The sequence below is a fragment of the Vombatus ursinus genome, unplaced genomic scaffold (assembly GCF_900497805.2).
Source record: "Vombatus ursinus unplaced genomic scaffold, bare-nosed wombat genome assembly UNPS02009205.1, whole genome shotgun sequence".
Taxonomy (NCBI): Eukaryota; Metazoa; Chordata; class Mammalia; order Diprotodontia; family Vombatidae; genus Vombatus; species Vombatus ursinus.
The window spans coordinates 7,061,108-7,071,770 of NW_020948983.1; positions in this window are offsets into that span (position 1 = coordinate 7,061,108).

Consider the following 10,663-nt stretch of genomic DNA (forward strand, 5'->3'; position numbering starts at 1 on the left):
GCTTCAGGGACTTCCCTTATTAGCGCCATGAGTTTTTCAGGTATGGGTAGGAACTAAACTAAACCCTTTGCACAGCCTAGGGAAACTGACCCTATTCTATTGCCAACTGAACTTGGGTGCAAGTTTCATTTCTTTTTTTTTTCTTTTTTCTTTTTAGGCAATTGGGGTTAAGTGACTTGCCCAGGGTCACATAGCTAGTAAGTGTCAAGTGTTGGTCTGAGGCCAGATTTGAACTCAGGTCCTCCTGACTTCAGGGCCAGTGCTCTATCCACTCGCCACCTAGCTGCCCTCATTTCTGTGTATTATGCAATGTATATTAAGTATTTTATGTTTGTGCTCAAATGTATATTAGAATATTACATGCAGGATGTAGATATAGATGGTCAGAATAATCCAAGAGAGAAGTAGGAATGACCCAAATTCCTATGTTTACAGAAAATCTTCTGGGAGACAGCAATGATAAGCCACAGAGAGTATGGGTTAATGAGAAGGAAGCAAAATTGAACATGGGTCCAAATATGAGTCACAAGTTGCTTTTCAGCAGTGATATTTGTCATGGATTACCTTTTGGTATATAGTGATGGGTACAGATCAATCCATCTTTAGGCACTATTGATTTAGGGGGTTGGTTCATGGACTGTAATAAGAATTTCACTGAAATACCCTGAAGGCACTTGCTGATTCCTAACAGCAATCCTGCATTTGGGCATTGGTGAAGAGATGACAGAATGTAGCCAAGGTTGACTGTATGATGTTATATAACACATGACTGTGCATATGCATATCACCTTTGTAGTAATACATGCTATGCATTGCTTATTTCCTCTGAGGAGAAGGGAAAACCAATGAAGATGTATGCCATATGGTTTGCTTGCACAACTGGCACATCATTCTAAGCATTCCTGTAGATGTAATGCACATATAAATCTACCCTGTGTGACCTATGGCTGTTGCACAATATGTATCTTATGTCTACAAAATAGAAGCTGATATAATTTGTAAGACTGTCAACTGTTTAACTGGGAGAAGAAAAGTCTTTTTGCACCTGCTATAATTTGCAGGGGTAGCAATTTTTTTAACTGGTGGGAGAATATAACAGGAACATAAACCTTCAGTTTGCCACCAGTTGATAGCTTTTCCCTATGGTGTTTCTGTGGCTTACTTAATGCTTCCTTAAATTCCTGGGCAGTTTTTGTGCTTGGACTTAGCCACATTGGATAGATACCCTATGTAGGATTTCATACAAGATCAGAAAGCCTGGTGGATGCATGGCATCATGCACCATTGAGGTGGTACCCACATGGATGAGATTCAGTGAAGTACTGAGCTGGCTTGAATGAAATAACCAATGCTAGTGGAAAGGCAAGTATAAATGACCCAATAATAAAAAAAGAAACTCCAATATTTCAACCTCCTTCTTTAAACCTGGGATAAAATGGAACCTAAAATGTTGATAATTTTCCACTGCTATTCCTTTCCCCCTAAGGACTGAGTTTTGCTTAATACTGGGATGCTGGACTTTTCCCTTTATTTTTTCTTAATATGCTTCTCCATATTATCCTAGCACAACAAACACTAAGCAATTTATAATGCAAGAAATGTTTTAATATACAATGAAAATCTTAGGCTTGTAAACTATAAATGAATAGCTAAATCACAGCTGCATTGCTCAATTCACCTTGTCTCAATTAAATAGAATGATCAGACTTTTATCATGGCCTTTGGTTTTCATTCCTAGCTTCACTCTTGTTTTGACCCCCCCCCCCCCATCTAGGACTATCTTAGGTCTCTTGGTGAATGAGAAAGCAAGGTCCTTTGTTTTCTCTAGGGTTTACCCTGGACCTCAAGCTTTGGCCACCGAGTGATTCAAGTGATTACATCAGCATGAACTTAAAGGAGGTTTATCTATTTGTCTATCTGACTCCAAACTAGTCCTAGGAGAAAGTATTTTGCATTTTCTTTCACTGTAGACATTTCATTTTCCCCCTGAGTTCTGACTAGATTCATGACATTTCAATGGAAGTCAATGAGGATGACCCATACAGAGCTTTGAAGATGGGCTTCTCTGGGTTGAAATCATTTCCCATAGGTTTGAAGGAGAAGTTTCCTAAGCACTTACTTGGAGCCAAACGCTTTAGGATCCTCATACAGATAATCCCTCACTCTCCCATTTTAACTCCTTACTTAATAGACATAGATGGATTCATTGTTTTATTGACATGGCCACTCCTCAACTAGTACAAACTGCAACCTACCCACAGCTTTTCTTCTGTACATTTCTTTTTGTTGTTATTATTTTAAAATTTTATTTTTTTATTTTTAGTTTTCAACATTCACTTCTATAAGTCTATCAAAGTTATTCTTCACACAATGTTGCTGTTTCCGTGTATAATGTTCTCCTGGTTCTGCACACTTCACTCAACATCAGTTCACATAAGTCTTTCCAGGTTTTTCTGAAGTCTGCCTGCTCATCGTTTCTATTTCTTTCTTTCCTTTTTTTTTTTTTTTAGTTTTTTTATTTTTTTATTTTTAGGCAATTGGGGTTAAGTGACTTGCCCGGGGTTACACAGCTAGTAAGTGTCAAGTGTTTGGTCTGAGGCCAGATTTGAACTCAGGTCTTCCTGACTTCAGGGCCAGTGCTCTATCCACTGTGCCACCTAGCTGCCCCCCCCCTTTTAAGTTAGACAATGGGGTTAAGTGACTTGTCCAGGGTCATACAGCTAGTGAATGTTACGTGTCTGAGGTCAGATTTGAACTCAGGTCATCCTGACTCCAAGGCTGGAGCTCTATCCACTGCGCCACCTAGCTGCCCCGTAATTATTCTTGCTAACTAGTTACTAAGCTGTTCCCCCATTGATGGATATCCTCTCAATTTCCAATTCTTGACCATCACAAAAAGAGCTACTATAAATATTTTTATACATGTGGATCCTTTCCCCATTTTTATGATCTCCTTAGGATACAGACCTAGAAGTGGTATTGCTGGGTCAAACGGTATGCACATTTTTATAGCCCTTTGGGCTATAAAATATAAATATATATTTATATATATAAATATATATATAAATAAGAAATAAAATTGCTCTCCAGAATGGCTGGATCAGTTCACAACTCCACCAACAATGCATTAGTGTTCTAATTTTCCCACATCTTCTCCAGCATTTATCATTTTCCTGTTTTGTCATGTTGGTCAATCTAATAGATGTGATGTGGTACCTCAGATTTGTTTTGATTCGCATTTCTGTAATCAATAGCAATTTAGAGCATTTTTTATTATGACCATAAATAGCTTTAATTTCTTCATCTGAAAACTGCCTATTCATATCCTTTGACCATTTATCAATTGGGGAATGACTTTCTTCTGTACATTTCTTATTCAAATTCTCCCATAAATCTTTCAAAGAGGATCTACGTGCCATGACATAGGCCTTCTCTGATTCTTTTTCACATTTAATAGATATTAATGCTGCATATCAGCCATCACTTTCTCTCCATGATTGGCCCACCTCCTTTTCTGATCACATATGCCCTTGATGATATCATAATTAAAACAGCAATTTAAGGTTTGCAAAGCCCTTTTACATAGCACATTCACAAAAATTATGTAGGTGCAATGAGGTAACACAGTAGTTAAAGTGCTGGAGTCAGGAAGATCAGAGTTTAAATCTTGGCTAAGACACTTACTAGCTGTGTGACCCTGGGCAAGTCACTTAACCTCTCTTTGCCTCAGTTTCCTCATCTGTAAAATGGACATAATAGCAGCACCTGCCTCCCAGTGTTGTTGCAAGGATAAGATAACATTTATAAAGTGCTTTACAAACCTTAAAGTTCTATGTTAATATTAGCTGTTACTATTACCCCCATTTTACAAATGAGAAAACAGGCTGAGTGACTTGCCTAGGGTCACACAGCAGGAAGTATCTGGGACAAGAATTAAACTCTTTTTGATTCCAAGTCCAGCATTCTATGCACCAACCTTTGTTCAGTTGTTTCAGTCAAGTCTGACTGTGACCCCATTTTGGGTCTTCTTGGCAAAAAATACTGGAGTCGTTTGCCATTTCCTTCTCCAACTCATTTTATTTCATTTTATTTTATTTGGTTTTGTTTTTAGGCAATTGGGGTTAAGTAACTTTCCCAGGGTCACACAACTAGTGAGTGTTATGTGTCTGAAGTCGGATTTGAACTCAGGTCCTCCTGACTTCAGGGCCGGTGCTCTATCCACTGCGCCACCTAGTTGCCAAACCAACTCATTTTATAGATGAGGAAACTGAGGCAAACAGGGTTAAGTGACCTGCCAAGTCACACAGCTAGTAAGTGCCTGAGGCTAGATTTGTACTCAGGAAGATGTTTTTTGGAGGAGGGAGTGGGTGGGAAAAATAAAAGTAAAAAGTGCACAGCAGAGAATGAAAGAAAACTAGAAGGAAGCAAAGAAGAGCTGAGTAACTTTGAAAAAAATGTGTAGCACTTAACTATTTTTTTTGAAATGGAAATTGTTTTATATTGAATCCTCTTTCATGTTCTGCTGTGTACATGGAAATTTTTTTTTTCTTTTCTCATTTTGTATTTAAGTTCAAATGAATAAAAAATTTGCTGAAAAAAAAAAGATGTCTTTCTCACTTCAGGCACAGCTCTCTGTCCACTGTATCACCCAGCTGCCTTACACTGATCCAGCTGATATGATGTCTATAACCCAACAGTCCCCATTATGAGCCAGGTTCGTCTTCAGGCTCCTATTCTGAAATCTCTCTGACCTAAACTCTGTTTTCCAGGACATATTTCCTTTCAGGGACTGCTCCTATACTTTTTGTTTTTCCCCAGAAAGCCCTAATAGTCCTTTAATCCCATCAATCCAATCTGTAATCTGAGCGATAAATTGGGGATGACTTCAAATTCATTAAGACTGCTAGATATTAGGCAAGGGAGATTAATTGTAGCAAACCCATTTTGAGAAGGTCATGAAAGGAACAATAAAATAATAAGAATTACTGATTTGAGATGATTTGGTTAAAAAAAGAGTAGTTCCTTATTCTTCATATCAATAATCTTTTTCAATCTTTCTTCAAAATAGCCTTCTCTATCCTTCTCTCCCTTCCTGCCCCTTTCCCACTCCAATTTTTTCTTATTTCCTGCTTGGATTTGTTAAAAGGCATTTTAACATTTCTTATACTTTGTTCAGGCCTTTAGCCTTTGAATATGATGGATTCAATACACATAATCCTCTATCTGGTTAAGGAACTACTGATTAGTAAAGTATTTCCTTGCACATAAAAATCCTTTTTTAAAAGATCTCAGCAAGCTATTCCTCAGAAACTGTGGGCCTGTCAATCAGCTGCTATCCAGTGATTTCACCTACATTGCACAATGAGGTAGCAATAGATTATCAGGGGTGGGGAACCTGCAGCCTTAAGGCCATAGGGGACCTTCTAGGTCCTTAAGTGGGGCCTTTTGATTGAATCCAAATTTTACAAATCCTTTAGGATTTGTTCTGCTTAGGACCTAGAAGGTCCCCTGTGGCCTTAATGCTGTAGGTCCACCATCCCTAAATTAGATGATGTCAGAGGCCATGATCAAAACTAGGGATGAAAATGGGAAATTATATAGACCTGCTTCTGTAGTTCTTTCAACATGAGCATAAATAAAGCCTTCTAGAAAACAATTTATGTGTCAAGTTTAATTTTCACTCACACTCATGCTGTAGAATGTCACTAAACTTCCCTGAAGTTCAAGTTAGGAAATTCCATTTTTAAACATTACTGATCTGTTAAAAAAAAAAAAAAAACCAACACGTACACACTCACACAAGCTCTGCAGCAACTGGGTTTGGACAGCTTCATGGAAAAATTTATCTGCACTGCTACAAGCTGAAAAAGGAATTTAGAAAGCCTCTGGAGAAGTTCCTAATGTAGCTGCACTTGTCTTCTCCTCTTCCTATAAAGTCTGATATTGGTCTATAAAATGATGAAATATTATCTCAAGGATTCCTTGAAAGTCATATGTGCTTTACCAAAGTAGCAAACTCCCAATATTCATTCTTGGGGAAGGAGTTTTCTCCAACCACAGTTCCAAAAAGTAAAAACCAGGAAACTGACGTAAAACTTGAAGATTTATTTTAAAATTAACCTTTCAGAAAGCCTGATTAAAAGAACAAAGATTTTTCACTTTACAAGCAAGAAGGAATATTCTGGGTAGCCACAGGGACTGGGTTTCTCTTATGTACTTTGAAGAGACTGCAAAAAAAAAAAAAGAGGTATAGTTAAAAATAATAGCTTAAGGTACAAACACACACACACACACACACACACACACACACACACACACACACACCCCAAAACCAACCAAGAAACCAAGAACCCTCAATATCGAAGTCAACAGTCTAACTTTCAGATCTCTGGGCCTGCATTCTACCTATCCATGGAAACACTTTCTCTGTGGTTCAAACCTCAACCAGGAAAATAAGTAGTACAAGTGTATGTCATCTTATATAGTAGGTGTGGTTTTTGGAAACTTGTGTGCAAATCAAACATTAGCAAATTGAATCATATTTCCTTACTTACCTTCTCCACAAACCATTCACTGGACTATTATCTTGATCCCTCCCTTTTCTGAATCCCTATAACATATGTAGTTTACAGCACATAATTTAATTATGTACTATCTCTTATTATTTCCTAATTTTTCTAAAAGCTCCTTGAATCTGGTTTCTGAATCTTAAATTTCTCTGGTTAATTCCTGAATTTAGCACAGTGCTGGGAATAACCATAATAATGATGATGATAACAATAATAATAATAATTCACATTGCTTCATTAGAATTTCAGAGATTGGTCTTTCATTGCCAGTGGCTCCCAACACTATCTTTAAGATCCTTTGCCCTTTAGACTAAGCAAGTTTTAAATTATTTACTAATTTTTAGTAGCTTAAAATAGCACTAAGATTTTGGGACACCCAGTATATGCATATTGAGAGTTGGGACTGTTTCACGTTTTGTACCGATATCTCCAGTGCTCATCAAAAAGCTTGACACATAGTAGGTACTTACTTGTTGGTTGATGGTTACCCAACATTTTATGCTGATAAAGCTTAAAATTTCACTAAGACTTTAGGGTAACCCTGTACGAATCAATGCCTACGTGCACCAGGGAGTGCCAGGCAGCCAGTCAATCAATAAAACATTTGCTAAGCACCTTCCCTGTGCTAAGTGCTGAGGAAACAAAAAGAGTCAAAAGATAGTACAGGGCCCTCAAGGACCTCACCATCTAAGGGGCCACAATGTACAAAGCTTTATACAGGATAAAAGAGGGAAGGCACTAGAATGAAGAGGGATTGGGGAAAAGCCCATTTGTTTATGTGTATTTAAAAGAGTTTTGTTTAATTCAGTTCATTCAAGTCAAAGGTCTACTACGTAGAGGCAGCATGAATCTGGGGTCAAAAGATCTGGGTTCAAACCTCTGGCTCTGTTATGTCCTGTGTGACTTTTGGTCAAGTCAGGTCTCTCTGGGCCTCAAGTTCCTTCTCTGTAAAATGAGAGTTTTGGCCTACATGATCTCTGAGGCCCCTTAGAAGATCTCTCAATCCAAGATATTCTATGCCTGCAGAAGTCTATGTTTTCCCAAAACAAGGGAAGACTATTGGAGCAGACCAAGGCAATAGGATACAATTGCTATGACTTTGGAAGGGTGTTATTGTTGTTGTTTAGTCCATTAACTGTGCTTGACTCTCAGTGATCCCATTTGGGGAGAACCTATCAATTAATCAGTCAACAAGCATTTATTAAATGTGTGACATATGTGCTAGTAATAGGGTATACAAAGACAAAAATGAAATAATCATTACCCTGAAGGAGAGAAAATGTAAGCCCATACAAAATACATATTAAAAAAAACCAAAAAACCAAAACCAAAATAAGTCCATTTTTGAGGGGAAAGTACCAACAGAAAAAAATAGGAAGTCCAACAATTCAATAGATTTGCAGATAATCACTGAAATGGGTACTCCTTCCAACTACAGCTAGTTTGTACTCAATTATTTACATGTTGTCTCCCCTATTAGAAGTTAAGCTTCCCTTGGGCAGGAGTTGTTTTGGTCTTTATTTGTATGCTTAGCACAGTGCCTGGCACAGAATAAACGCTTGACAAATATTTATTGATAAGTGCAGATTGCAATCCAGTCATATTCCCTTGTCTTATGCAATTCTTGTTAGTGTTCTCCCAGACATCATCCCTAGAGGATTTACTCGTTATGCTGGGGGATTTTCTATAGATCTTTTTATATTTTTTGGTACCAGCTCAGCATTTGGGTTACCCATCTGCTATGCACTGCTCTTGCTACACAAACAGCCCAGTTCCTTTTCTGATTATAAATTCCCTGAATGATATACCTCTGCAGGAGTAAACGAGCCCAATCAGACTAGTTCTTGAGACCTGATAGTTAAATTTTCAGTGAGAGCATTTACAGCTCTCTAGGAAATTGGCAAATGCTGCAAATCAGGGCTTGATTATTTTGTTATTATCTAGGCTTAAGTGATATAGGAAATATTAATGATGCAGATTAAACTTAAAAGCTGTGGGTACTCCCCCTGCCCCAGAAAGCTGGTTGTTAAACATCTATCAGCATACTTTTAATGCGTAGCTCATCATTGAAAACACACCACATATATAACCCATATTTTTAAAAGTGATTTTCAGCCTTTAATAGGCCCAACAGTTGTGGTCTTCCATCTCTGGCACAGAGAATTATCATAGGACCACAGATTTAGTGCTGGAAGAAGCCTTAGAGATCATCAGATTCAACTGCAACATTTTACATATGGGGAAAGTGAGGCCCAGAGGGGTTGTGACTTACCCAGGATCACATGACTGTGATGTAAGTGTCTGAGGAAGGATTTCAACCTAGTTATTCCTTACTCCAAATCCAGTGTTGATCCATTATACCATGCTCCAAGGGCATTGTCTTAACGCTCAGTCAGAGATAAAGGGTGCCACATGGTAAATTACAAGCTCCACTCCTCAGCTCACAAGAGATATACCTTGGAGGTTTGTCATTCCAGTAGAAACATAACCTAGCACTTGTCCAACTAACAAGCTGTGACGCAAAGCAGAGAAGAAGACAATGGGGTGGAGAGGTATTCCTATTTCAGATTTCAAGGGGACAGTGCAGCTAGAAAACTGATTTCCATGAAGCAGTCCTTCGGTCGACATAGTCAGGAGACCATCTGAGTGGATCCACATTCTGCAACACCCTCCTGAATCACCCACAAGTCACTAATAAATTCTAATCCCACTCTCCCAATATTATTGCAGTAGGTGTTCAGAGCAACAAAAGATTATTTCACTGATGTGAGCAGGGCATCCGTGGTCACTCGTTGCCATAGGCAGGCATTCATTCACTCAAGATGCTCCCAGCACTTGGTGTTCTACCCCTTCCTTCCTCTACTGGGAAATGGTGGTGGATTCAGACCCAATTATACATCAGCAGAGTGCTTTTTCAGGTTGTTTATTGTTATTCTTTTGTTTCCCACCCACCTGTGAAAAGACTCCTATTTTTAATGCACAATTTTAATGTGACAGCTGTCAACTCTCTGTTTACAGTGGTTTAAAAAGAGCACTCCCTGACAGGCTAAACAACCAAAAGATATTGAAGGGCAAGAAAGTTACTTGGTATTCCTGTATGTTTGGTCGTAACTAGAAACGGTTATCCCAGAAAATTAGAGAATAGGAATGGGACGTCAGAGTCCTCGATCACAGGTCTCAAGTTATGCCCAGAGCAGACAGCCAAGGGCAGTGCCAGGAATCTGCTTCAATCTGCCTGCACCCTGTTCTAAAGCTGAGCAAGTGACCTTCTTGGAAGTGGGTGCATTTTACCCGGCTATTTCTGGCAACAGTTCCGGTTCTCGAGCTCTTTATTCTTCTGGTTACACTTCCAAAGTAAGAAACATGTTGTCTGCTTGATATCAGGTCCTCAGTGCCAAACACATTCTTTCAGTGATGTAGAGGAAATCTTGCATAAATCCATGTGAAGCTAAGAAAATCAAGGTACAAAGAAGTCATTCTCAAGCCTTTTCTAGCCCATTTCTGGGAAAGCCCGCCTGGCTCGAAATGGATACAACTGCATTAAATTCACCATCTTCTCCTACAATGAAGAGGGGAATACTTCATAAAAGAATTTGCTTTTTTTCACTTGTAATTTTAGGCAACGCATGCAGCTAATATGTTACTTGAAATTGGCATAAAAGAAACATGGGCATTGAGGGTAGTATTTTGAAAACAGTCTAGAAGAAAGCACAGAAATGATTGTTCAATCTTCAACCCTGCCCCCCCCCCAATAGTTATCTCTTCGCACACTTGTTTTTTTATTGTGGTTTCATTTTTTTTTTTGGTCTGGTGGAAATGAAAAGGATCTTAGAGAGTTTTGGCTTTTGAATTTCAGTTATAGGGGCCTGTTTTTGTTTATTTTCTTGACTTTTAAAACTGCTTTGTAAAGTCCTTGTGTTTGCAGCCAAGGAGATCCTGTACTTTTAGGACCATATCAAATGGCTTGTTTTACACATGGCTATAGTTCACAGGATCATGGAATCTTAGATGGAAACTTTCAAAATCATCCAATTCTGCTTTTTTTTTTATAGAGGGGAAAACTGAAATGAGGAGTTATTTGTTCAAAATCACAA